The 26,036-nt window shown below is 39.8% G+C and overlaps 1 protein-coding gene across 14 annotated transcripts in view; it reads left to right on the top strand.

Annotated features, from left to right (window-relative positions):
* Window positions 1-26,036, top strand: part of tenm4 (teneurin transmembrane protein 4) — a 164,767-nt gene that overhangs the window by 6,791 nt on the left and 131,940 nt on the right. For 12 of the 14 annotated variants that reach the window (XM_077610949.1, XM_077610948.1, XM_077610951.1 and 9 more), the window contains exon 1: window positions 17,861-18,243. The gene's annotated coding sequence lies outside the window, so the exon portion shown is untranslated. Of the gene's footprint in view, window positions 1-6,682; window positions 6,966-16,677; window positions 16,782-17,860; window positions 18,244-26,036 lie in introns of those variants that run through there. The other 2 variants (XM_077610939.1, XM_077610940.1) reach the window with 2 other exon arrangements.

The following is a 26,036-nucleotide window of genomic DNA, read 5'->3' as shown; positions in this document are numbered from 1 at the left end:
TCCCGCGCCGGCATCGCCGAGCGCCGACAGCCGGCCCGAGCCGACACTAATGCACGTACATTCCAAATATCCGATTACTTTTCATAAGAAATCTGGGAGACTGGCAGCCGGGATCGCAAACATAGGGTGAACCCTGCGTTCTGGGGGAATTTAAGACCCCTTGACAGGAAATGTCTGAACGCGCCACACGTTCACTATTGCTGCATTGATAGACGTGATTGAACCTGTCAAAATTGGATGGATTGGACATCTGTCGCTGTCAATGGCAGACAATGATTTAATTTTTTGACAAAAAAGTGAATTATGACTTTATACCCTAAGGCTGTCCCGATAACTATTTTCCGTGGGCATTATATTGTTTCATAATTTATTCCCGCTACGTGATATTATTCTAAAAATAAACAACGATTGAACCAAATTAACGACTAATGTAGTAAAAATTTATTTAGATGAACTGCCCATACAAGTGTCAAACATGGTTTCTTAAATAAAATAAAACTTTATATAAAAATGGAAATTAGTAATTTCAAAATTACAATGAATAATATGCAATATAAAAGTGTGCTTTATATAAAATGAGGATAAACTGAATGCCTTGGCATTTTTAGGAAAAAAAAGGAGCACAGATTAAATACAAATTCTAATAATTCTAATTTGGTTAAAACAAAACTTCATATAAAAATGGAAATAAGTAATTTCAAAATCGTAATGAATAATATGCATGAAATATGAAAGAGCGCGTTGTATAAAATGAGGAAAAACTAAATGCCTTAGGAAAAAAAACGGAGCACAAATTAACTACAAATTCTAATAATTGTTTGCTTTTTAGAGCTTCATTGCCATCTCCTTTTCAAAATATTTTTGGTGCAAAATAACTGAGGGTCATTTCAATTTTCATAGTTTTCCAGTTCACTATAAACCACTTGTGGTATTTTTTTGGCATCTTGTCACTTTTCTCCAAACACTTTTATGTTCTGCACAAAAAAATCTCTTTTACCACTGCACAGAAAATGCTTCTCAAAATTCTCCAGATTTCTTCTCCCAAATTGTGTTGTCATTTTTTTTTTTACAATCTCTTTACAAGCACAGGGATTGGCCTTCCTTCAATAAGCAAAATTGAATCTCCGGGAGTTTAATAACACAGCGTATGCCATTGTCGTGAAATCAATGAGGTGTCTGAGAAAGCTTTATGGCAGGAAATGTAGCGGACCGCCTCAGGAAATGACAAGTAATTCTTATTAACAGGAGTGGACTATTTCATTACAAGTTGACCAACATCTGACAGATGACTCAGTGCCGTTTGTGTGTACAATAGATTTCCCTCAGGAGTCTCGCTTTCGGTTCCTTTCGCTCCCAACGCCGTCTTTCCGAACAAATTTGCCGTGTGCGTTTTCCCCTCTTGAAACGCCGGCCCTGATAATCACTGATTTGTCTGCGAGCGAGCACAGACGCTGCTGGTGATTATCCTAAACCGCCGAGGGAGGAAATCTTCAGATGGATTTATGTTTCTCGGGAGATTAAGCTGTCGCTGGCTACAGGGTTTTGAGGAAATCTAGGGCTGTACAGTACGACCAAGTAGCCTCTCCTATTGGGCTTGGTTTGGTGTTCAGTTCAGCGTTTTGGTGATTTTGCTCTCAAATATGATATAAAAAGATGGTGTCAAATGTACGATCCCTGGGCTGGAACCGGTCCGCAAGGGCAGTGGTCCCCAACCACTGGTCCGTGGACCGGTACCAGGCCGGGGGCTACCTAGTGCCGGTCCGTCAGAGTAAAAAATATTAAGGTTTTCAATCTCGCCTTGCGACTTGAAATGGGAAAAGTTATTTTAATAATAATGATAAACACAATTTTGTCTAAATGTATCTCCCTCCCCATTAGCCGATCCGTGCGGGGTTGTCCCGCCTAACGGGCACATTGTAGCTAATTTATTTTGTACGTACAAAGCGAAATGTTTTCACTTTTTTGGTAAATACGGAATTTGGGGAGTTGTGTGCGCGCACTACTGCACTTTGCTCATTTTCCTATCCACAGTAACATTTGTTCTTTCGCCCCCTGTAGTCAAAACTGCACTCTAAATGGCACCGAATGAGTTAACATACCTGTCAGCTTACACGTTTTTCCCGTATTTTATACGTTTTTTTGATCATTTCAAATTGTGTGCACCATATAAAAGCTTTTGTATGGGATTTTTTAAAGTGTTTTTTTTGTAAAACCAATCTCGTTTTAACCAATTTCGGCTCTAATAAGGATAATTTATCCACTGGTAGCAGATGAAAATCCCTAATAGTATTGACATGCTTTAAGCATGATATTCTCAAGCGCATTTCCCTTTCACCCGTCCACCTTTTCACGATATAAAAATAGCGCGTCAGAAAGCCGTCCACTTTGCAGAAAATTTTAGACTTTTACGTGCGCCCTATGTGAGTAAACGTCTGCTGCCTTACATTTGTCCTTTTTTTATCGCTTAAGGGGAATCGCCATCATTAATAAGAGCAGCAATTGGCCAAGGTTGACAGCTATGAGTTAACAAAGAAACTTAAAATGCCCCAAACCAACAGGAAGTAAACTGTAAAAGCCCCTAAATCAGCAGAAAGCATCCAACAAACCCTAATCCGGTACCCAAAAAACCTATTATTCAATATATGGACGTCTATTGCCGTGAATGGCAGCCAAAACCAACTGTTATGCTTCCCATTCCATCAGTCTTTTCCCTGTCAACAATCTATTCTGTGCATGAATACTATTTGATTTAATAAAGCACAACCTCACCATGGCCCTACCAGGGCACGGCTTGTATTCCCAGTACTATCGTTTGTGTACAAATTAATTAAAATCCTTGGCTTTTTTTCTCTCTCCCTACCCCAGTCCTAATTCAAGGTTTATTTAACAAGCGAGCACAGCCCCGATTTACGTAATCTCCCGCAAACTAGCGCATACGTCGTGATTTAAAGAGTCTGTGGCACTTTTGGCACATTCTGATGAAAATTAATGTGATGGGGAAGTAATTTTCTTCCACCGAGGGACTTGATGAGAGTTTCCCCCTCTGGCCAACCAGTAGGATTTCCATGTCAATTTTACACCCGCCTCATGTGCTTTCCCCACTTGTGGATGCCAATTTTTTTTGAAGAAAAATTACTCTCTCAACATGTCTCGGAGCTTGTTGAAAATACAGAAATAACCTCATGAAAAATGTATGTTTATTGGTTCTGCAAGAGGGACAAATAAGGTTAATATCCCAATTACTGTCGGATAATTTGATGGCCTTAGCAAATGGGGTATTTAAGTAGTGCACTAATAAAATACTCCCTAGTGTCGTTTCTATGAAACTTGAATGTGTTTTTGTCAGCAGTTTTTAACAGTTGCCAAAATGTGCATTAGTCTCATTGGTGAAAGAAAGTATGAAGAAATAAATAGAAGGGGGAGCAAAAGGGGAGCTAGTAGATTTTTCAGAGAAAAGCTTGATGTGAAAAATGAACAAAATTACGCATCAGTTTTTAGACAATGGTCAAGCTGTTCTACTCCTAATGGGTGTTTTTGGCTAAAATAAGCCTAGGATTAATTCAAGGACTGCAAATATACAAGATTTTTTTTACATATGTTTTGGTTGGATTTTTGGTAATACAAATCATTTTAATGGATTTTTTTTTTCAATTTAGATTTTTTGGGGGGGTCTTTTGTCCTAAATTAATTCGCTTCCAGATAAAACGACATCTTCTTTATAATGTTACTGCATTGTGGTTGTGTTTTATAACGCTTGGTCTTACTGTATTTCTGTATTTTAATGTTGGGCTGATTACATAATTACATTAGAACACTGGATTAGATTCATTTAGTATGACAATATGCACACATCATTAAATATTTTTAGTTTGACCTTCAACAAAAAAGCATATTTGACAATTTTGTCTATTTTTCACTGAAATTTGACAAACATCCTTTTTAGATACAACATATCTGACAGTGTTAATTGATGTTCAACGACTCCAGTTGAAATTTTTACTCTGTTTAGTTGCAAAATGTATTCATGACCGCTACCTCAAAAACTACAGTAAAAAAGTATGCCGACTCCCTGCAGCCGACACGCGAAAAATATAGACGTAATAACCTCAATGTTCGAATTTCTTGAAATGAGCGTCAATAAGCCGCGTGAAATTTGTTGGCAGCTGCGTCCCGAGCCACAATAGAATCAGTATGTAACAAGAGTTGCCGATGAATGAAAACGCCGGTTAATATATCGTCAAAAGGCGCTGCCTAAAAACCAAACGGCGGGTCGGCTAATCCGGGGTTTAGCGCCGCTGTTTTACTTTTATAGCCACGGGATTATTTGTGTTGCATGGAGGTAGATTTAACCTGTCCTAAATCACTGGCGTTTATTGTTCCAGCTGCTAGTCGGGGGTAGGAAAAGGTTGCTTTTTGCTTGAGGTCGTCTGGCTCCGTATGAAATGTTTTCTCAGCTGCCGCGGCCTCACTTGAGCCTCCTCAGACTCTGGATGAGACGCAGAGCTAAACCCCTAACCACCCATGTAAACCCCCATCCCGCCTTCCTTCTTGTTCTGTCAAGAGAAGACCCCCCCCTCACGGGAAACCCACACTTCCAGGAGTTTTATTAAAATGGCTTCTTGTGTTGTCCATTGCAAGTCCAAACAGTGTGATGACATTGACTCTGAATTGCCGTATTTTCCGGACTATAAGTCACACTTATTCATAGTTTGGCTGGGTCTCTGATTTGTGTTTGGGTTTTTTATTTTATTTTTTTTAAATATTATTTTTTACTCTGACTGCCAACAGCTTGTTTTAATAAGGCGTGCGGCCATCTTGAGTAGTGCTGCCAGCGTTGGAAACTTAAAAAATGCGAATTGAGAGCATGTAAAAATATACATTATTTTAACTACTCTCCATTACTGTTGAGGCCGATTTGCACTGTTTCACATTATCGGTGCGTTAGTTTCACTTAGGAAAGGCAGAATGCAATATTGGCAGCATAATAATTGCCAAGACAAGTCTATTCTTGATGGATGTTATTTGGAGTACTTGGTGTTCGTTGCCATCCGTGCTTTCGCCGGTAGATTCGTCACTCGCTGACAGGTTGCCGTGGAGAACAGTGACCAGATCCACATTCTTGCTCACCTGCATCCATCAACACCCTCCCCTTCTCTCTGTGCAAGCTGCTATCACTGGAGTTGCCTCTCAACTTCATTTTTTATCTTGGGCACAATGTGTTTTGATCTTTGAACTAGAAGGGGGTGCTCAGAGGTAAATACAAGGCAGCCCACTCTTCAAATTTCAACAGAAAAGTGGATTGGAATTGAAGTGGTAAAGTTATGAGTACAATTTCAACAGACGTCAATTGGGTATCTCATTGGAGGGGATCCACTGGGAATCCTGGAAACAAATTAACACATTTCATTTTTTTTTTTTTCAAATAAAAGTAATCGTCATCAATACAAATGAATGTGATGACATTTTTTCATGACCTTATTCAGGAAAAAAAGTAATTTTAAATATTTCAATCAAACACAAACACATTTTTAAGGTCAAAAGGTTTTCATTAAAAAATAAATCCGAATAAAAAATGTTAGCAATAATACAACAGAACTACATTTTTAAATATGAAATCATTATTCAACACCAATTTCAATTTTGAATCCCTTTGTTATAAGAAAATATACACTTATTTGAAATTTATAAATGCCCATTCAAAATTCTAAATACACCTCATTTCTGTCTTATTTCCAAAAATAATTAATAATGTACAGCATATAATTTTTTTATTTGATATTCAAACGTGTATTGAAAATTGAAAAGTCCCCCAGCTTCCCAAATTCATTTAAACGACCCTAGGCGGGAACCAATTTGGACCCCCCTCCATTCCAAAGTGTGTGTGAAAGACATACGTCCACGTGTGTGTAAAATGCTTCAATGCAAAGTGAGTCACCAGTCCTGTTTTTTTCTTCTTTTTTTCGTGTGTGTGTGTTTTTGTTCAAGTGCTGCGCTCCTAAGTAGCCGCGATGGCGTCAATGTTTTCGCCGGTCAGCCACTCGGGAGGCTACGCTTTCACTGACTCGCACCCGTCGTGCGTGGGGTGCTGGTAAAGACACGAAGGGCCTCGCTTGAACTGCTGTCAACATTAGCCATGATGCTTACAACATTATAATGTGAGAATAGCGGAGGAAAAAAAGCTGTTCAACACAGAGAATACAAACATGGGGTTATGGAGAAGGTCAAAATCTTCCATTGTTTTGAATTTCTCACATGCCAAAAGGTGCTGGTGAAGTATGATTTTGCTGTTTAGCAACCACCACAGACAAAAGACCATAAATAACTTATTCCAGTGAGCTAGAACACTTGTTTTTATTTGGGCATTACTTATTAAATAAATGTATGCAGTAAAATTTTATACGGGACTTGAGCTGGGAAACGGCACCCTTGTGCGTTGGTCAACATGCCCAGATTGTAAGCTACGGCGGCTGTGTGCTGCCAACTAGTGGACAGAAGTTGAGCCTCTGCCACCTATTGTTTATTTCCACCCAAAAACTCAGGATCATTCCAGGCAGATTTTGAATTGATATGAGAATTGTGCAACGTAATATTTTGATATATCGCAGAATTGATTTTTGAAAACACCTTCAATCATGCGAGACCAACCTGCTGTTACTATCGTATTTTTGTGTTTTTTTTCCAGGAGCGGAAAGACGAAAACCCATCTGAGTTGTCAAGTCTTGCGACATCTCGGTAGCGGCAGACTGATTAGTATCTGGTCGGCGGCCGTTCCCAGCGCCCCCCGGCAGGTTGCCTTCAATCACGCTCCTACTGCTATTCCCAAGCATCTCCACTTCAGAGACGGCGAGATCCTCTGCTAAGTGTCCGACTCGGTGATCTACCGGAGAGCCGCGACTCCGCTGAGACGCGTCGTCTTCCGCCTTGTTTGTCTCGCCGAGGAAAACAAATGGAGGTGTCTATTTGAGGTGAGCCGTTTGTTACAGTGGATGGCACACATGGCGACTATTTAGGGAAGGGTTGATATTGCAGGGTTGTTAATGGTGGTCGTGTTCCGAAAGGGAAACTAAGGACGCTTCCTGGTATAATTTGGGAAAATATGTGGGGTGTATGTCCCAGTGGGCGAGTGGTTAGAACGTTAGCCTTACAGTTCTAGGGTCGATGGTTTGATCCCAAGTCGGTCCTCACTGTGTGGCGGGTTTTCTCCGGGCACTGCAGTTTTGTTGAACACGTTAAATTCCCCTTACGTGAGAGTGTGAAATGGTTCTCATCTCATTTTCTGAACCGCTTCACCCTCACTAGGCTCGCGGGGGGTGCTGGAGCCTATCCCAGCTGTCTTTGGGCCAGAGGCGGGGGACACCCTAAATTGGTGGCCAGCCAATCGCAGGGTACAAGGAGACAAACAACCATTCACGCTCTCACTCATGCCTATGGGCAATTTAGAGTGTCCAATCAGCCTACCATGGATGTCTTTGGAATGTGGGAGGAAACCTGAGTACCCAGAGAAAACCCACGCAGGCCCGGAGAGAACATGCAAACTCCACACAGGTGGACCGACCTGGATTTGAACCTAGGTCCTCCACTGTGAGGCCAACGCGCTAACCACTCCTCCGCCGGGCCACCCGCATGAAATGTCCATCTATTTGTGCTCTGCAATTGGCCACCGTTTCAGGGTGTCCCTTGCCTGGTACCCATAATTACCTGGGACAGGCTCCAGCACCCCCACGACTCTTACGAGGAGAAGCAGTTCGGAAAATGAATGACTAAAAATAATACCATACCTTGATGTAGTAAAGCTTTTTACAAAAGTACAAGAAGTGTTGAATACAATGCTTCTATTTTTTTCTTTCTTTTTGCCAATTGGATGGCAGCCAAGTGGACTGGGTCGTGTCGTTAGGGAGCACCCGCGTGCGGCTGGCCCGGCATTCCAAAGCTATTGTTTGGCGCCGCTCGTTGCTTCATTAATGCACAGCGAATGCCGGTGGGCAGCGCGGCCAATGTTAATGAGCACATTAGCTTGCTCCCGGGCCAGCCAGCATCTTTTGATCAAGTTCGTATCGGTCCGAGATGCAAAGACAGATGGCCCGGCTAGATGATGCATCTCGAGTCCAACATTCAAGGCCACTTGAACTCAAAAGGACGGCTGACACTGCGGTTTGCATGCCCGCAGTTTTTTTTCTACTATTTTACAAATAATACACATATTCTCCAGCGAATCGATGGCGTCAATTGGGATTTTTCTAAAGTGTTTCTGGCAGGGGCTGAATGTACAAGTCAGTCTCATTCAGGTTGATGGGCGTCTGATCTTTTTGAACTGGGAGGGGCTGAGTGATAGAATGAAACGTTATTTGTGTTGAAACTAAATTACAACCCAGCGTGTCATTGGCGGCCTTAGATGTCCAATCCCCTTTGAGATAATGCCACAATTTATTATTTTTTGAGGGCGCCTTAAGGTATGAAAAATTCATTCATTCATTTTCCATACCGCTTTCACGAGGGTCGCGGGGGTGTTGGAGCTTGTGACTGGCCAACTAGAGTTCGCACGAATTAATAGCTCGTGCGCACGAGCGGAATTATTTTCACTCATGTTATGTCTGGGTTACGTACATATCTTATCCTTCCTGGCATCAAAATTCAAATGGCAAACGCTAGCAATATCAGAGCAGTTTTGCTCTCGAGAGCATTTTTAGATGACGACATTCTACCGCTCGCGTGTTCCGCTCGAAAAAATTCGAGTGCCATACAAATGGGGCTGACCTCTGCACCCTTCTCGCCTACCATTTCTTTTCCCTCCCTTGCCGGATTTGCTAACAATGAACAGAGCGGATGGTAGAATACATCACAAATGCGATTGAGGCTGAAAGGTGAAGATGTTTTTCTTTCCTCCAGACACATGGAAAATCTTTTTTTTCTGTCTTTGTTGTTAAAAAAAATAGAATTTGCCCATTGCCAAAACTTTTAGTACAAAAAGATTGGACATCTTTTTTTATTTTGGAAGGGCAACAAGTCGTTGCGAACACATAAAATATTTACTTTTTCATGAGCTTTTAATTAATTAATTCGAATTATTCGATCGAAATTTTCGTTGTACCACGAGCATGTTGTATGACGAGCATGTTGTATCACAAGGTACCACTGTATTTTCTCGCATATATTTATCGCTAAAAACATTATAACTGAAGGGTACTCGAGGGTACATGAATATGTGAAAAGTTAGACTTGACATGCACGAAACGCCATAACGCAAGGCAATGCGGCCGATAGTCATTTATTTCAACATAGAGAGTAGATAAAATAAAAGTATTTCAAGGGTAAGGCCATACCTCCGTTTCCCCAGCTTCCTTAACTCATTAACTCGGGCTAAAACGAAAAGTGATAATCACCTTCGGTAATAACGACCATTGCTCCAGATAGCTTCATTCGCGCTCCTCGGCGACCTCTCCATCAACGACTCATCACTTCCCCGGCGTCCGCATTTCACGTGACCGGGCCGGGTCATCTCACAATAAGCGAACAGGGTGGAAAGGCGAGCGCTCACCGGTCGATAAAGCGACTGGATGGCGTGGGCGCGCATCCCCACTCATTTGGCAAAATGAAGGGAAAAGAGAAAAAAAATGGCGTAACTGTCAACACAAATGCTGAAGGTTAATTAAGGAGGTTAATTAAAAAAGTACCACAGGAAATACGGAAACAAAAGTGATCAACTTTCTGAAGGCTGCTCTTCTTTTCTCGCTTAAGCATAAATATAACGCCCGTCTAATAATAAAGCATTTTAAAAGTTGACAATTTTCCCCATAGGAAATAATTAAAATGGAACTCATCATTTCCTAAGTGCTCCATATAGTGGCAATGGTTACTAGGCAACGTGTCAATCAATCTCACAGTATTTGTAGAACGAAAGCAAACATGGCGGGTGGTTTTCTATTTTTGTAAAAGGCTTAAGATGACCACATTATTGATTTAGACTCGTGTAGTGGAAGAAGCTTCATCGCGGCATAAAGGTCAGCCTTCCCAAGATACTGGAAGGTTAAAATGTCCAGTTTAGGACAGTTATTTGCTTAATGGCCGCTGGGATTACTGTACCCTAACGTGCTGTTTTGCAGTATACTTTGTTAATAACCATCTCGTCAACTTTTAAAGCCCAAACCTCAAAATAATTGACAGAAAATTACATTTATTTACACTGAGGGACTTAAATGGTCATTGAGAACAAAAAAAATTCAAACCTCATTTGTCGTAAGTTTGTATTATGCAAAATGACCTTCCTCAAAATTTTAGTTTCAAATAGGATTTGTTTAGCCTTAAACTAGCGGTCTTAAAATCGTTACTACTGTTGCGAGTCTGATCGAAGTCGTGGTTTATTTGAGACGGCAATTATGTCTGCCATCACTCATCGGCGATTAATCAATGGTTAAATGAATCGACAACTGTTTAGATGGTTGACTCGTTCTGATATTTATTGTCGACCTAAAAATGTCCAAATCCTCTTTTCTTCAGTCTTGTATTCACCAGTGTCCTTCTTTTTAGTCATCATATTATTATTTTTTACCCATTAATTTTGTAGTATATATTTTTTGGAATTAGACTACAGAAACTGTCTAAAATCTGGGGAAAAAAACAAAGTCACGCTTAAGAGATATTTTAAAAAGACACGTGAATATGTCCTCTCTAATTTGCCATACTTTTACTGAGGCTATGGTCAAACCACAGATTGAAATCGGATTTTTCTCAGGTTATGTCATTCCCGCGAAAAAAAAACCCCCAAAAGATTGAGCATGAACCTTCCCTCATTGTCATTCTGACATCATTTAATTGCGTCCAATTCCTCACTGGCCTTAATGAGGCACGTACTTGCGGACCGCCAGGCCAAAGCTTGGCTAAATGAATGAACGGCTAATTTCAAGATGTGATTTAAGGAATGAATAGAAGCTATTACATATTGTAGGGGCCTAATTAACCACTTGGTTGACAGGTTGTGATTGGACAGACAATTGGGCTAATTAAACCAGGGTACAATTAACCAAAAATACACGAGTAATTGATAGTGTCAACGCCATCCCTTTTCAGCAAATTTCTTTGCAGCGAGTGCCGTTTAACAATTCCTTAGCGCTGATCCTTTTGGCTGTAAATGCTTGAATTGTATCCTTTCAGCGAAAAAAAAAAATTGAATTCCCAGTTGAAAACAAACTTTTTGTTGATAATAATGTTCGATCGTAACACCAGTCTCAAATGTTCCAGAACAAAATGCTTATGAGTCAAAAACATTCACCTTCCTTGACAATGCACCTGGTAGGCAGCAAAAATATCTTTCATTTGCACAGCCTTGCGCTGATAGATATTTCATGGACCTAATGAAACCGTTTACGGGCTGTCGTTGATGTATTTTCAGTTCCGACTTTATCCAGCGCCAAGGAAACATTACCTGACTTTGATTTTCTTTCCTCTCTCGCCACAATCATTATCCCGTTAAAGTAAGCCTTTTTCAAATCAAAATTGAATGCAGTACTTCAATTACGTATGTCTGTTGCAGATCCATGAAAAGCATTGCAAAGAAAAAAAAATACAGTACATTATATCATCATCTGAGTCATTGCAGCTCCATCAAACTATTGGCTTTGTTACCCGAATGTGGCCTTTTTTAGAGGCATTTTTGAGCAGGTGGACATGTACCATATTTTTTACTCAAGTATAAGCCGTTCCAGCCAAAGAATGCACAATAAAGAGGAAAAAACATAAATAAGGCACATTTTTGGGAGAACTCTGCGATTGGCTGGCCACCAAATCAGGGTGTCCCCTGCCGAAGTGAACTGGGATAGGCGCCAGCACCCCCCGCGACCCTAGTGAGGATAAAGTAGTTCAGAAAATAAGAATTTTGGTAGTATTTCAGTATTGAAAATGTAATAGGAATTAGTTCAGCTGGTGTATAAGTGAAAAAAATGTCTGCTTTTCACGTGTCGAAAAAGTACAGGAAAATCAATTGCTTCTTTTGTGATTTTTTTTGCTGAAAATTTGAAAAAATACTGTAAGTTTAGAGTTAAAATGGTTAAAATCAGTCCAATAATTGTATTGCGATGTACGTTTTTTTCAGCTAACATACCAGGCAAAATGTAGCCCACCCTTGCTTTCAAATATCAGCGATGCATGGTTGAATGAATGTGTACACAAGCCTTTAATATACATATTTTGGGTCCGACTGTAAAACAATGTTAATGTCCTCTTTTACTTGTAGAACGCTTATTTGAGTTGAATTTCTGCCTCACACTCGGTGCCATTGTTTGGTCATTTCCTAAAATATGAACATTCCAAAGTCACCTTTAAAATCGTGTTCATTCGACATTCACTCGCCATAATGAGAATAGCTGCTATTGCCAGGGTTAGCCCGCGTTGAACCTTGTTGGCCGTGATCATAATGTGTGGCTTTCAAAGCGTTTTTCCAAAACTCAAACAGGAGATTCCAAATTAGAAAGCCCTAAAATGTGAAAATAGTTTGCGCCCGCCATTATCGGCGAGCCCTTCGCCGCTTGGGCCTGGAATCGGCGTCTATAAAAAGTAATGATAGGCGGGTCGTGACACGCCGCACGAATCGCTAGCGCGCCGCCCTACGTTTTTACAAGGCGGCGGCCCGTCGTAACTCAGGCGCTTTTTATGGGAGGAAGTGCAAGCCTTGGTCGAAGGCAAAGCTTTAAGTGTACTCACTGCCGGCAGTGAATGATTATACTGGGCGACGAATTGGGGAAAAAAATCAGTTTGGTCTGAAAGCGGTTTTTAAGTCATATTTGCGGGAGGAATTCGCCAATGAGCTCAGTTTTTTGGGGTAACCCATTCCCCAGAGTGCAATGTCAATGGTCTACCAATACCACATTTCTTTTAAAACTAAATTAATGAATCTAAAGTCCATGCTAAGGATCAGATCACGTGTTCATAAATCGAAAACAAAAGCAATTTGGACAAGGGAAGTCTGGCAGGGATAATTTAATCCAATAATCGCTACCAGTCCAAATGGATGAGACCTCTATCATCGTCAATGGCTGCAAAGACTTAATAGTCTTCATATTTCCATTCATTTTATTTGACGTAAAGCCCACCATGAGCAAAAAAGACTGCATTAGCTTTCAGTGGTTAGGCATTGCTTGAGCGCCTCTTGTGACACGTAGTTATTTTTTTCTCACGTCTGTCCGGAACGTGATAAAAGCAAGAAAAGCTGACAATGTCTGACCCTCAACTCCACCTCAATTTGATGTTGATCGACACGTAGTTGTTATCGCAACTCGTCATTGGACTATCGGGTCAAAGGGTGATCATGTTCAAGGATGTTTTGCTTGTTACTATTTGAGTGGCAATCTGGTGCAAAGTAAGCAGAAAAGGAATGGAATTTTTAAATTTCACAAGGAAAGTAGTTGGATTGCGGTGCCAAGAAAACATAGAGGAGACATTTATAACTACACAACAGACATCATTCAAATGCAGGTTTAAAACCTAAAAAGCATGTGTGTAACTGAATGCCTGAATTGGTAAATCTACGAAAGTTATGTTTGCGTAGGGTGAAATTGTTTAATTTTTTGGCGACTTGTTTGAATTTTGGGGATTTCTTATTCTGTAACTCGAATTTTCTTTTGTATTCAGAGAAAAAAAATACGTAAATGCGTTTTGTAAGGTGAATCATTTGTGAGTTGGGTCTTTCATAAAGTGAGGTATGTGCTATCAATTTTGCAGGATATGTTTGGAATATAAAATTGAAAAGGTGGTTCAATTTTAGGGTCAAAGGTCATGTGGTCATATTGAATTGAAGCAAAAGGGCTCCTAGTCTTATTATTATTATTTTATTTACCAGAGATCTAATTTTTTTTAATCTATATTTATTATAGCATATTTTAAGTTGCTAGCTCGTAACTTCTTGAGATAAGCTTAATGGAAAAATGGATGTATTTATTAAAAAAAAAAATGACGCTTGTTTAAAAAGGTAGTAATATAAGAAGGATGCATTTTAATCTTCTGAGAGTCACATTTATAATATCTACCATTGACAGTGATAGATATCTAATAGATTTGTCAGCGGATAAACGAATAAAACTAACTTTAGTATATTCCTCCAAAATAATATCTTTTTGAACGATAATTTCTCTGAAAATAGGAGGAATAATCTACTACTGAATGTAATGTATTCACTTTAAATTTGCATTAAAATGGAATTTCCTGATTTCCAGACAGACACAAGCATTCTGGTAGATATTATCAGTTAAATTGCAAACTCTTACGTCTTTGTCCGTTATATGGATATATTTTAGCGTACTTGATTTCTCGTGTGTTGTGGAGGAAGGATAAGACGCCACGTTGGAAGCGATGGTGGGCTTTTTCGCCATCCATGTCACATCACGGCCAAGTGGCGCCACTGGCGTCCTTCCTTTTTTTTTTAACGGCTGTGGAGGCTGGCCAAATTGGACTTCGGGGGAGAACTAAATGTGCCTTCAATCTCAACAATCCTTTTAATCTTTCATCAGTCAGCGTGGACGCCGGTCTTTTCACAGCCCGTCGAGAACGTCTGAGATGACGGCTCGGCAAATTAATGAGAAATCGCGCCACATAAAAAGTGTTTTGGGCACATGGCGCGTCTTAAAAATGGTTTTCGGCGGCCCAACGGCAATCACGGTGCGACTAAAGTGACAGGTCGCAGTGCTCCTGCGTGTTCTGCTTAACATTCGCTGCGAATCGGATGCTCATTCAAGCTGAACGTTTTCTTGTTAGCGAGGGGTGACATTTTTTTGGATGCTGGTTGACTGACAATTCATTTTGATTTTTGGACTCATTCCAGGATTAACTGAAAACAACAGGCAACCTTTCCAAAAACTTAAGTGTATGATTTCAGAGCATTTGACTTTTGATCAAATTCAGAATGATTGATCACTTTGTTTGAGTTTAGAAATGTATTAATTCAGACCAGCCAAAATTGCTTTAAAAATGAGATGTTTTAATTACAATGCACCCCCCAAAAAAATAACATTAAAAGGAAACACACCTAAGTTTTAATGATACTTTGTTCATTATTTGGAATATATTGCTTTTCTTTTGTGAAAATCAAATGGAAACGCTGAAATTGGTGGTGACGAACAAACCAGAGTGGCTTGAAAAATGAATGTGTTTTAGTTACAAGGCTTAAGAAAAACTACAAAAGTTTAGATTTTACTCAAATTTTGACATCACGAAAAACAAATTGTACCGTATTTTGCTGTTTAATATACCCCCCCACACATTTAATATACCCGGGTATATTAAACGGCATTGGTATATTAAATGGCAGGGGTATATTAAATGGTGCACAAACAGGAGGCTCAAAAAAGCAAATATCATTTAATATACCCGGTTATATTAAACGGCAAAATACGGTAACACCACTACTGACCAGAATTGCTTTTCAAAACAAGTTTTAGCGTTGCCTGCATAGACATATTCCCACTTACAATTAATCCTCAAATTTAGGAAACTGGTCAAAAACATTCTCACAGTTCTTTCAGTTTAAACATTAGTTAAAAAAATGAACTGATTGACGACGGTAGACTTTCAATCCATTTGGACTTCCCCCACAGAGCCAAAATGGATCAGAAAACAACAAACAAAATGATGCAAACACATTGCAGTTACTCGCAAACAAAGCCAACATCGACGCCACCTCGTTTTCCGATCCAAACCGCACCGAACCTCAATCAACTTGATGAAAAGAACCCGATTTGAATCGCAGCTCTTTGGAAAAATATGCCCCACAAGATAAAATATCCGACGACGGTGGTGTCAAGAACCAGAAGCCACGCTCCTGTTTTAATGATTAACGGGGCAGATATAAAAAAAAAAGATAAAGAAGGGCAAAACCGTAAAAAAAGGAGGGAAGCAGTGAAGAGCAAAAGTGAGCATAGACCAATTAGCAGTTTTATGAGGCGAATAATTGAAGTCACAGCTCGAAGCCTCGTCTCAAAAGCAAACGTGTCATTTTTTTCTGGCGACGCCGGAAACAAGAAGTTCGCGAAAAAATCGTTGAATAATTAAGGAAACATTCTGAAACACCTGCAATATACATCCCAGTTTGCGACTAGTGTCATTGTCAATTCAGCTAAAAATAACCATATTAGTTATCCATATTTCTTCACTTTATTTACATATATTGTATTTTTACTGAGTTTATTTTTCAATAATGACTCTTCACCGTTGTCCCGGCCGCGTGTAAAAAGCTAGCATTCCCACACACTGGTGCAAATCCCCTCAGGGACCCCCACATTGGTCTCCATTTTAACATGTGAAAGCATATTTAAGTTTGCAGCGCTTCTTTGCGTGCCAGATTAGCTTCTAGGCACACAATAGTCTGAATTAGAGGACCGCCGCCCTGCCCCCCCAAAAGCGGCCCTCCGTCTCGTGGGTGACCAAACACACTTCGAGGGTTAGGAACTCTTGACCGACAGCAGCGATAATAAGTGCGAGTTGCCAGCGGATTTCGGAACGGGACAAAAGACCGGTCTCAAAAGGCGCTTATTTCTGTGTCAGGTGTCAAAGGTTCTAACTTTTCGCTCCAAATTACGACGTTGCGAACGTAGGGCGTACTTTGCACCCCGTCTTCATTGTCAGCATTTTAGGTTTTTTTTTTCTTCCATGAAACTAAATTGTTTTGTCTGAAAAATGTTCATACGTGTTTTATAGGGAATTGGAACATGAAGAACACTGCCAATGTACGCCTCGCCTCGAGTTTTATTTTTCCTCTGACTGACCGCGAAATGGACACACACAAAGAAGTGGAGCAGCTGGTAAGTAATCTATTTTGTTGTTTAAATTGGAATATTTTTCTCAAGACTGCTTTGACTGAGTGACAAATGACATGTGGCTAATGAGTTGGATTCGGTTAGGTAACTTTATTCATCCCGTATTTGGGAAATTTCATTGTCACAGTAGCAAGAGGGTGAGAATACAGACACAGGAAATTGCATTGTAGACGTAAATAAATTGGTAATAGATAGTTAATAAATAAATAAGTGTGTTGCTGAAATATATATTGTTTTGGTTGCTAAAGTGCTGTAAAATATACCCGTGTAAGATGGTGAACATGCACCTAGTTAACATTTTGCAAGGAGGCAAGCTTTAAAAAAAAAGGCTTTAGTTGTTGTCTTCGCCGGCATCGTCAAAAGTGCACCAATTTTGGATGATGAAAAAATTTCGATTTTTCAATCAGATCTCCAGCTTTGTTTTCCAGAGTTGGGGGCTGTGAATTTAAGAACTTTCAGTAGTGAATGGAGACCACTGTGCCTCTCCTTTGCTGAGTCTGGTTTTGCTTTGAACTTGTATGCTACAATCTCATGATTTCGGGACCCCTTTTCCTCACTTCCAATTTTATATTCCATGTTAAAACCAATAAGAATTCATCTACATACTCCCTTTCCGTTGAGGCATACGCCCTCTGCTGTCTCCTGTATTCCCGTGAAGTCATCATTTTTTTACAAAACTTGACATTACATAAAATGATTTTCCTTTTTTTGCTACAATTTCAACACACGGATGGATGTCTACGAGTCTTGAATATTTTTGAATACTCATTGAATCGAATTTGTATGTAAATCCATGACTTGGGTCCATTAAGCCTTTTTCTGTCGCTATTTTAGGGATGAATTTGTGTCCAGAATTTCGTTCACCTGCAAAAATTCAATTTTAAAGCATGACTAAAACGTTCTAAAGCTGCCATTGCCGTTTGGCCGCGATCTATTATGAATGCAGTCAGTGTACGGGGGAGAGAGGGAAAGGGAGGGAGGGGTGAGATAGTGATGGAGAGAGAGAGTCAACGCCAACCTCCTCCTCGCACCGAAGGGGGCGTCCACGCTCGCTGCTCGCCTCGCGTGTGCTCAGTAGGAGTGGAAGCACCAGCAGAAGCAGCAGCAGAAGCATCTTGTCACTCCCCTGCCCGTGACACCTCGGAACATTCCACGCGCATTCCAACAAGGTGGACATGCGCGTGCGTGAGCTGCACGCCTCTCTGTGATTATTCCGCTTTTTAAAAAAAAAAATATTTTTGGGGGGGAGCAGGGTGGGCTGCACGCACAAAAAGGAAGGAACAAGGACAGGATCGTTTCACTGCCTGATTTTTTTTTTTCCTTTTCACGCAGCATCGTGTGCAGTTGCGCGCACTGTGGGAATAAAAATCACGCATCCACGAGTGGGAGGCTCGCCATCAAGTCAAGTGTGGACCCGGACGGGACCTGCTGCATTGTCTTCATCATGGTAAGATGCAGACATGCTGCTTTGAAATGTACATCGTGCGAACAGATGTGGTACCCCCCCCCCCCCCCCCAGTTATTCTCCCCCTCCCCAACCACCTCCCCGTAGAACCGCACCTTCGGTCCCGGCAGTGTGCACGAGGCAGCTGTACCTGCTGGCTTCAGGGGTTTTGTGCACGCGTGGAATACGTGATTTAAAGGCAAGGGTGTCCCCAATATGAAACATTAAAGGCGTTTTTAGGATGATGATGAATGTGACATGCTGTCCATAGGAAAGGGAGAGTAAACAACTTTTGCCGGTTGAAGTATGGGAAAAAAATCATCTAAAATATATATTTTTAAATGACCACTGTTGATTTTTTTTTATTTTTTTTTAAACAGGGAATATTCTTTATTAAATAGATCCATCTGAATTTTTTTAAGTGCTAATATTCGGACATTATATTTGGAAATAATTGTCTTTTTTTTTAAACTAACAAGCAGTCCAATTGGAGAGGCCAATTCTTTAGTTTTCTAGAAATTTGAAAAGGTACTTATTTTTAGTTTTTGAAATTGAATCATGGTCATATTTCATTCATTTGTGACTTATTGTCACTATGGTTGCAGGGGGTGCTGGAGCTTATCATGGTCATATATGAGGTCTTATTTCATCATTAGTTGACTCTTTTTGTCCCATCATATATAAGAGGTCTTATTTCATCCTTAGTTTACTCTTTTTGTCCCAATGACAATAATTAGACAACAAGGCATGCTTCTTCTTCTGTTAATTTAAATGAGTTTGTCCCTAGTAGACATCCAATCCATTTGGAAGGCATTCTCCTAATTCAAATGGATTAGACATCTTATTGTCCTCAATGGCAGCCGATAAGTCAGTGTAATTTCAAAATGAAACTCGTATGTGGACATACACTATATATTTCTTCAAATCACATTAAAATGACATTTTCCTTCCAACAAGGAAAGAAAAAAGAGACTTTAGGCAATCCCCTAACCACATCTATGTCCCACTGTGTTTTTAAATGACATTTTTCCACTTCTAAAAATGTCCTGCGTTCAAATGAATAAGAAATGCAAAAGCCTCTTAGTGCCGTGTTGCTGCCTGCTACATTTTGAGGACTTTCCAAATCGTGTCTTTAAAAAAAAAAAAACAAGAGAAAACCAGTGAGTGAGTCGGACCCCTGGGAGCCATTGTTGGGTCGGTGGGGAGTGGTATGCAGCACTATTGGGTCACATCATAATCTTCTCTGATTGGTTGGCTACAAAGTTCTGCTGTTCACTCCTCCATTAATAATTTTGTTGAATCGCGTGGCTCCATTGACGTGCGCTGCGTGTCGAGAACTGGACAAAATGCAGTTAATCAAATGTTGAGTTATGTTCGTTCACCCAGAGCCAATCATGTAATTGTGCGTAAACCGGCACACATGAAGCAGAGGTGTGAATGGGAATCCTTGTAGTCTATGATTGACTGGTGGTCAGTTCAAGAACTAAATGTGAAAGGTATGTGTAGTCGCAGTTCAAAACTCTTTTGTGTCTTCTTGACCTTAGAAATGAGAGGTCAAATCCTCCGGGGTCATTGGAGGGGGTGTTGAGTAAGACGGTTGTACTTGGGTCACTCCGTATTGTTCTTCCCTCGACTTTGTGGTGGTGACAAGCTCCACGGTGTTGCTCGTCGTCACTCATGGGATATTATTTTCATGCGTTTGTGTCAGATCTTGACAAATCGCCTTATTCGTCGGAATTTTAAATAATCATGATTGTAATGATGAACAGCGTGAGCAGGGCCGGTTTTTGCTCTGGGCAATGTGGGTGACTGCCTAGGGTGCAATCTAATTGGCGGGCGCACCCATTTTTTTTTTTTTTTCAAATTACATGACCAGTTAGACTCTTTATCCTTCATGTCCACTTCAAGTTAGTGGCAAAGACCGTCCGTTCTTGAGACATTTGACGTCAGTTGTACATATTTACCACTTTTCACATCGTTTGTACATGCTATAAACCAAAAGTTTGAGCTTTGTCTCGTGAAAATTGCATTTTGGAGAAGACTCTATTTTTTTCATATCAGGCTAAAGCTGTTCTTACATCGTCTTCAATCATTAGCCTCAATTTCGCATTTCTAATACTGCACAATGTGAAAAGAAATCGATGTTTTACGATGTGTTTGACCAATAAACTTCTGTGTAAGGAACTGGAATAGACGTCTACCAAAGTCAATGGCAGCCAATGAGTTAACCACAGCTAAAATCACAAATCCTTATTTCTTCAACCTATAGCAGTAATTCTAAAGTGTGTAGTGAATCAATAATTCTTGGGTAACTGCTTTTTCAGCAGCAGGCGCAACCTGAGTGTTTTTCAGGTTTGGCGGTAGGGGGGGCTTTGGGGGCTTCCCGTTTAGCCAAGGCTGCTCTCTGATGCAGCGCGTGTGCACTCCATCAAAGTGTAACACTTGAGTGTACGCCGTCTATATTTCGACATAGCCGCATGCCCCCCCCCCACCCCCAGAACTCATTTAAAGTCACCCACGAAAAGGGCCCCATCCTGACCCGCTCTTCAACCTTTTCCACCAACGCTCTCTCAAAGGAGCCCGAAGACATTTAGCCTGTCTGACCTTGCGGCGTCTTCATCCTCACTTTGTAGCGACGGCTTCATTAGTTTGGATGTGACACGTAGAGGCTACTCCGATTCTTCATTCCAGCCTGTGCTGAGCGCCGGCGGTTTGTCTCTTGAACGCTGATAGCCTTCTTTTCAAGAAACTTGAGGGCAATTATCAGAAATTTCACTTTTTCTGAGTGCGCAGATGTGAAGTATCACCTGGATATGGGCTTGGACCAGATCTTTATATAAAATAGTGCACGCCATCGAAAGGGTTTTGGGCGGTAGCACAAAAACATCTCATAAGTAAGCAGGTGCGAAGGTACTAGGCCCGCATAGCTTCAGGCTCCGATTACTTTTTTAAATCACCATAGGTGTTGTTTGGATAGGGGGCCAGGTGTTAGCCTGTCTCCCCAGGACACACCTCCTGCACCCAAACAAAGATCCTCCATCCGGTCATTTGTTGGATGGGGGATTACGTTTTTTCAGTGGCATTGACAGCGATAGATGACCAATCTATTTCAACTGATTCAATTCATTTTTAAATGCAGGATTCCAAATATGAACAAATGTAGGATTTTAAATATGAACGAATGTAGGATTCTAAACATGAACAAATGTAGGATTCTAAACATGAACTAATGTAGGATTCCAAACATGAACAAATGTGGGATTCTAAATATGAACGAATGTGGGATTCTAAATATGAACGAATGTGGGATTCTAAATATGAACGAATGTGGGATTCCAAATAGGAACAAATGTAGGATTCCAAATAGGAACAAATGTAGGATTCTAAATAGGAACAAATGTAGGATTCTAAATAGGAACAAATGTAGGATTCTAAATAGGAACAAATGCAGTATTCCAAATATGAACAAATGTAGGATTTTAAACATGAACAAATGTAGGATTCTAAACATGAACGAATGTAGGATTACAAATATGAACTAATGTAGGATTACAAATATGAACGAATGTAGGATTCTAAATATGAACGAATGTGGGATTCTAAATATGAACGAATGTGGGATTCTAAATATGAACGAATGTGGGATTCTAAATATGAACAAATGTGGGATTCTAAATAGGAACAAATGTGGGATTCTAAATAGGAACAAATGCAGGATTCTAAATAGGAACAAATGCAGGATTCTAAATAGGAACAAATGCAGGATTCTAAATAGGAACAAATGAAGGATTCTAAATCTGAACAAATGTAGGATTCCAAATATGAACAAATGAAGGATTCTAAATATGAACAAATGTAGGATTCCAAATATGACCAAATGTAGGATTCCAAATATGAACAAATGTAGGATTCCAAATAGGAACAAAAAACATCTCAAATGATGCATAATCCACTCAATATGGGATTTGATATGGGGTTGGGGTTAGGGTTAGTAGATTCCCAGCAGCTCAATGCTGCTAACCCATTGAATTATTTCCGCCAAAAACACAATCATAAAGACTGATTACGACAGATTTTGAATTGTGCAGTGTAATATAAATCACCAAATACATTGTTTAAATTCCTTTAGCGCACATCACATTTTAATACAGTTTATTGTAGTTCGTTTTTGCACGTTTAATCCCGCTTTTTCCGCAATTTCCCAGAACAATGAACACATCCGACATCTATTCTCCAGTCCGAGATTTAAAGCACCTCCTTCTTGACCTTCCTTCTCTATCACCTGCACTGACTGTGATTACATATTGATCACAGCGGGGGGGAAATGCAAAGTTTGGCGACCACGTGCAGAATTTCGCCGAGACGGCTTCATTAAAGCGTAGTGGCTAAAATGAGAGCCCCGATGGCGACGAGGCGGCACAGGCGACGTGCGAATCACAGGGGCTTAATTACCTGAAGATTAAGCCACGTTTCAGCGTCTTGCATAAGATGGCGGCGGTCATGATGAAACGCCACGGGGGAGGCTGTTCTGACGGCAGGGCCAAACAAAAAGCCCCGCGTGTTGTTAGCGGGACACCCCTCGAGGGACGTCGTCACGGCTGACGGCGGAACGGTGACCTTCATATATACGCTCCTTCCCTTTTTTGTTGCGTGCAAATTTAATCATTGTCACTTTCCGCCTCGCAGTTCGACGCCAGGTTGCGGCGCTGTCGCGAAAATAAAAGGCGGGTCGAATGGGAGAGGTAATTTGCCACGCTGTGTTTTAAGGAATGTTGTTCGAGATGAGAAAGCAGAAGCTCTTAAAAAAACTGTTAGACTGAAATTGTCTGCTTGAGGAAAGAGAAAGTGCTTCTTGCAGGACATAAAATCTCGGGTCTAGAAATTGTAAGTAATTGTAGGGAGCTTTATAAAGCAAAAATCTTTATTTTCAACAAAAGGTTGTGCATTTACGCTCTTTTTGACTGTTTGCCAGTAACCAGGAACAAATTCTTCTTGACTCAATTGTTATACATATTCCGATTACAGTATTTTCTCACCTATAAGCCGTATTTGTAGCTAAAAAAATGATGACTGAATCAAGGGTACGGCTTATATGCACACAAATTAGACTTGACATGCACAAAACTACAAGATGACAAAGACAAAACGCCATAATGCAAAACAATGCCGCCGATACAGTCATTTATTACCAAATAGAGAAAAGATAAACAGATAAAACGCAAAACAAAATTTATTTTGACGTCTAAGAATGAAATAGTTGTTAAGGCTGATCGAAGGTCTTGCGGTCGATCATTAAAATATCAGTCTTAATAGCTGCGTAATATGTATCTCATGCTATTATTGCACCCAGAGACTTGGTGAAAACTAGACTGCTACTGACACACTTCCTGGTTGTACTGCACACATGACTTCCTTTTTGAATATGTCTACGTCCAGGCAACACCCTTTCAGAATGTGAAAATCATATTTTTCAAACTAAGTCATACCTGAATATAATAGTCACACTAGCCAAAGAATGCACAATGAAAGGGAAAAAAACATCTTCCTCTCATCGGACTAAAAGTTAAATTTTGGGGGGAATTTTATCTGATAAAATCCAAAACCAAGCACAGGCAAATCGTAAAAGGCATTGAAAATTTAACAAAAAATTATAGTGCAATACAGGCCTTGAGAGAAACGTAAAGTTATATCATAATGTATGAATAATTTTACACATAACTCGCACTGGAGTATAAGCCACACCCCCGGCCAAACCGTAAAAAAACAAAAAAAAATCAACTCATAATCCGAAAAATACGGTACCTCCATTTCCGGTCAGGGACCAAATTGGCGGCGGATCCCGTGCCCCGCTCCATACATTTCGAGAGCGTCGGCAAGCGGAGTGGTGGCTCCCGGCGGGGCTGACCTTCAGCTGTTACGCCATCAATATTTATGAGGCCCCGCGAGCGCCCCGATGCTCCAATCACACGTACGCACACAGCGGGGCGTTTTTCCTCTCAGCCGTCATGACATTTTAGCGGCCGGCCCTATTTATCAAAGACGTACAGAACGTGCTGACCTGTTCTTTTATGCGGCGGCGTGACCTAGACGACAACACCTGTCTGTTTGCATTGTGGTTATAGTGTAAAAAATGCATCGATGTTATTGATTCCAAGCAGACGGGGATGCAAGGCATTCCACGCAATAGTCGTCCATCATGCGGTAACAGGGATTCGTTTTTTTTTGTTTGGGTTGAAGAACGTAATCGAGGTTTTTTTGGGGGGGTTTACAGTTCTAAGATCGAGTGTTCAAGCCATGGTGGCTTCCGATTCTTCCTGTGTCCAGTTTGCGTGTTCTTCCCATGCCTGCGTGGCTTTTCTCTGGGTACTCCGCTTGTCTGCCATATCCCAATGACATGCATGCTAGGCCAACAGGTTGAGGACTCTAAAGTGTCATTGGATAGGAGTGTGATTGGTCAGTTGTCTCGTTTGTCCTGCGATTGGCGACTGTTGGTTGGGTTTGGTTTATATATATATATATATATATATATATATATATATATATATATATATATATATATATATATATATATATATATATATATATATATATATATATATAGATATATATATATATATATATATATATATATATATATATATATATATATAGATATATATATATATAGATATATATATATAGATATATATATATAGATATATATATATATATATATATAGATATATATATAGATATATATATATATATATGTATATGTATATGTATATGTGTGTGTGCATGTGTGTGTATATATATATATATGTGTGTGTGCATGTGTATATATATGTATATGTGTGCATGTGTGTATATATATATGTATGTGTGTATGTATGTATATGTATATATATATATATATATATGTGTATATATATGTATGTGTATATATGTATATGTATATGTATGTATATGTATGTATATGTATATATGTATATGTATGTATATGTATATATGTATATGTATGTATATGTATATATGTATATGTATGTATATGTATGTATATGTATGTATATGTATGTATATGTATGTATATGTATGTATATGTATGTATATGTATGTATATGTATATGTATGTATATGTATGTATATATGTATATGTATGTATATGTATGTATGTATGTATGTATATGCATGTATGTATATGTATGCATGTATGTATATGTATGCATGTATGTATATGTATGCATGTATGTATATGTATGTGTGTATATATATGTATGTGTGTATATATATAGACATATATATGTATACATATATATGTATGTGTGTGTACATGTGTATATATATGTATATATATATGTATGTGTGTGTACATGTGTATATATATGTATGTATATATTATTATGATTAACCACGATTGACAACTATATACGTCCAATCCATTTGAACTGGATCATCCGATCGCCGCCAGCCCTCCCAGTCCAAATCGATCGCCGTCAATGGTACTGAAACATCGTTGACCGCCTAGCATTGATTTTGATCCCTGGCCAGTCCAGAGTCCAGCTGCCTTGTTGCGTGTAGCTTTAGCGAATCCTCTTGAGTGATTTTTATGTCTCCGGCAGGATTAACCTTTTAATAGGAAGATTATGTCGCTTCGTCTCGATGTCTCGTCTGATCGTCTTAACCTCTTAGTTTTTGCCAACGTTATACTCTACATATTGCACGATCAGAAATGACTATTTGGTACCCACTATAGATGACAAATGTCATGTTCTTGCTCTTTCATGGCAGAATATTCAAGGTTCTAGTCGCTGTACTAT

Source organism: Stigmatopora argus, chromosome 10 (assembly GCF_051989625.1).
Source record: "Stigmatopora argus isolate UIUO_Sarg chromosome 10, RoL_Sarg_1.0, whole genome shotgun sequence".
NCBI classification, from domain to species: Eukaryota; Metazoa; Chordata; class Actinopteri; order Syngnathiformes; family Syngnathidae; genus Stigmatopora; species Stigmatopora argus.
This window is presented reverse-complemented; position numbering and strand designations above follow the sequence as displayed.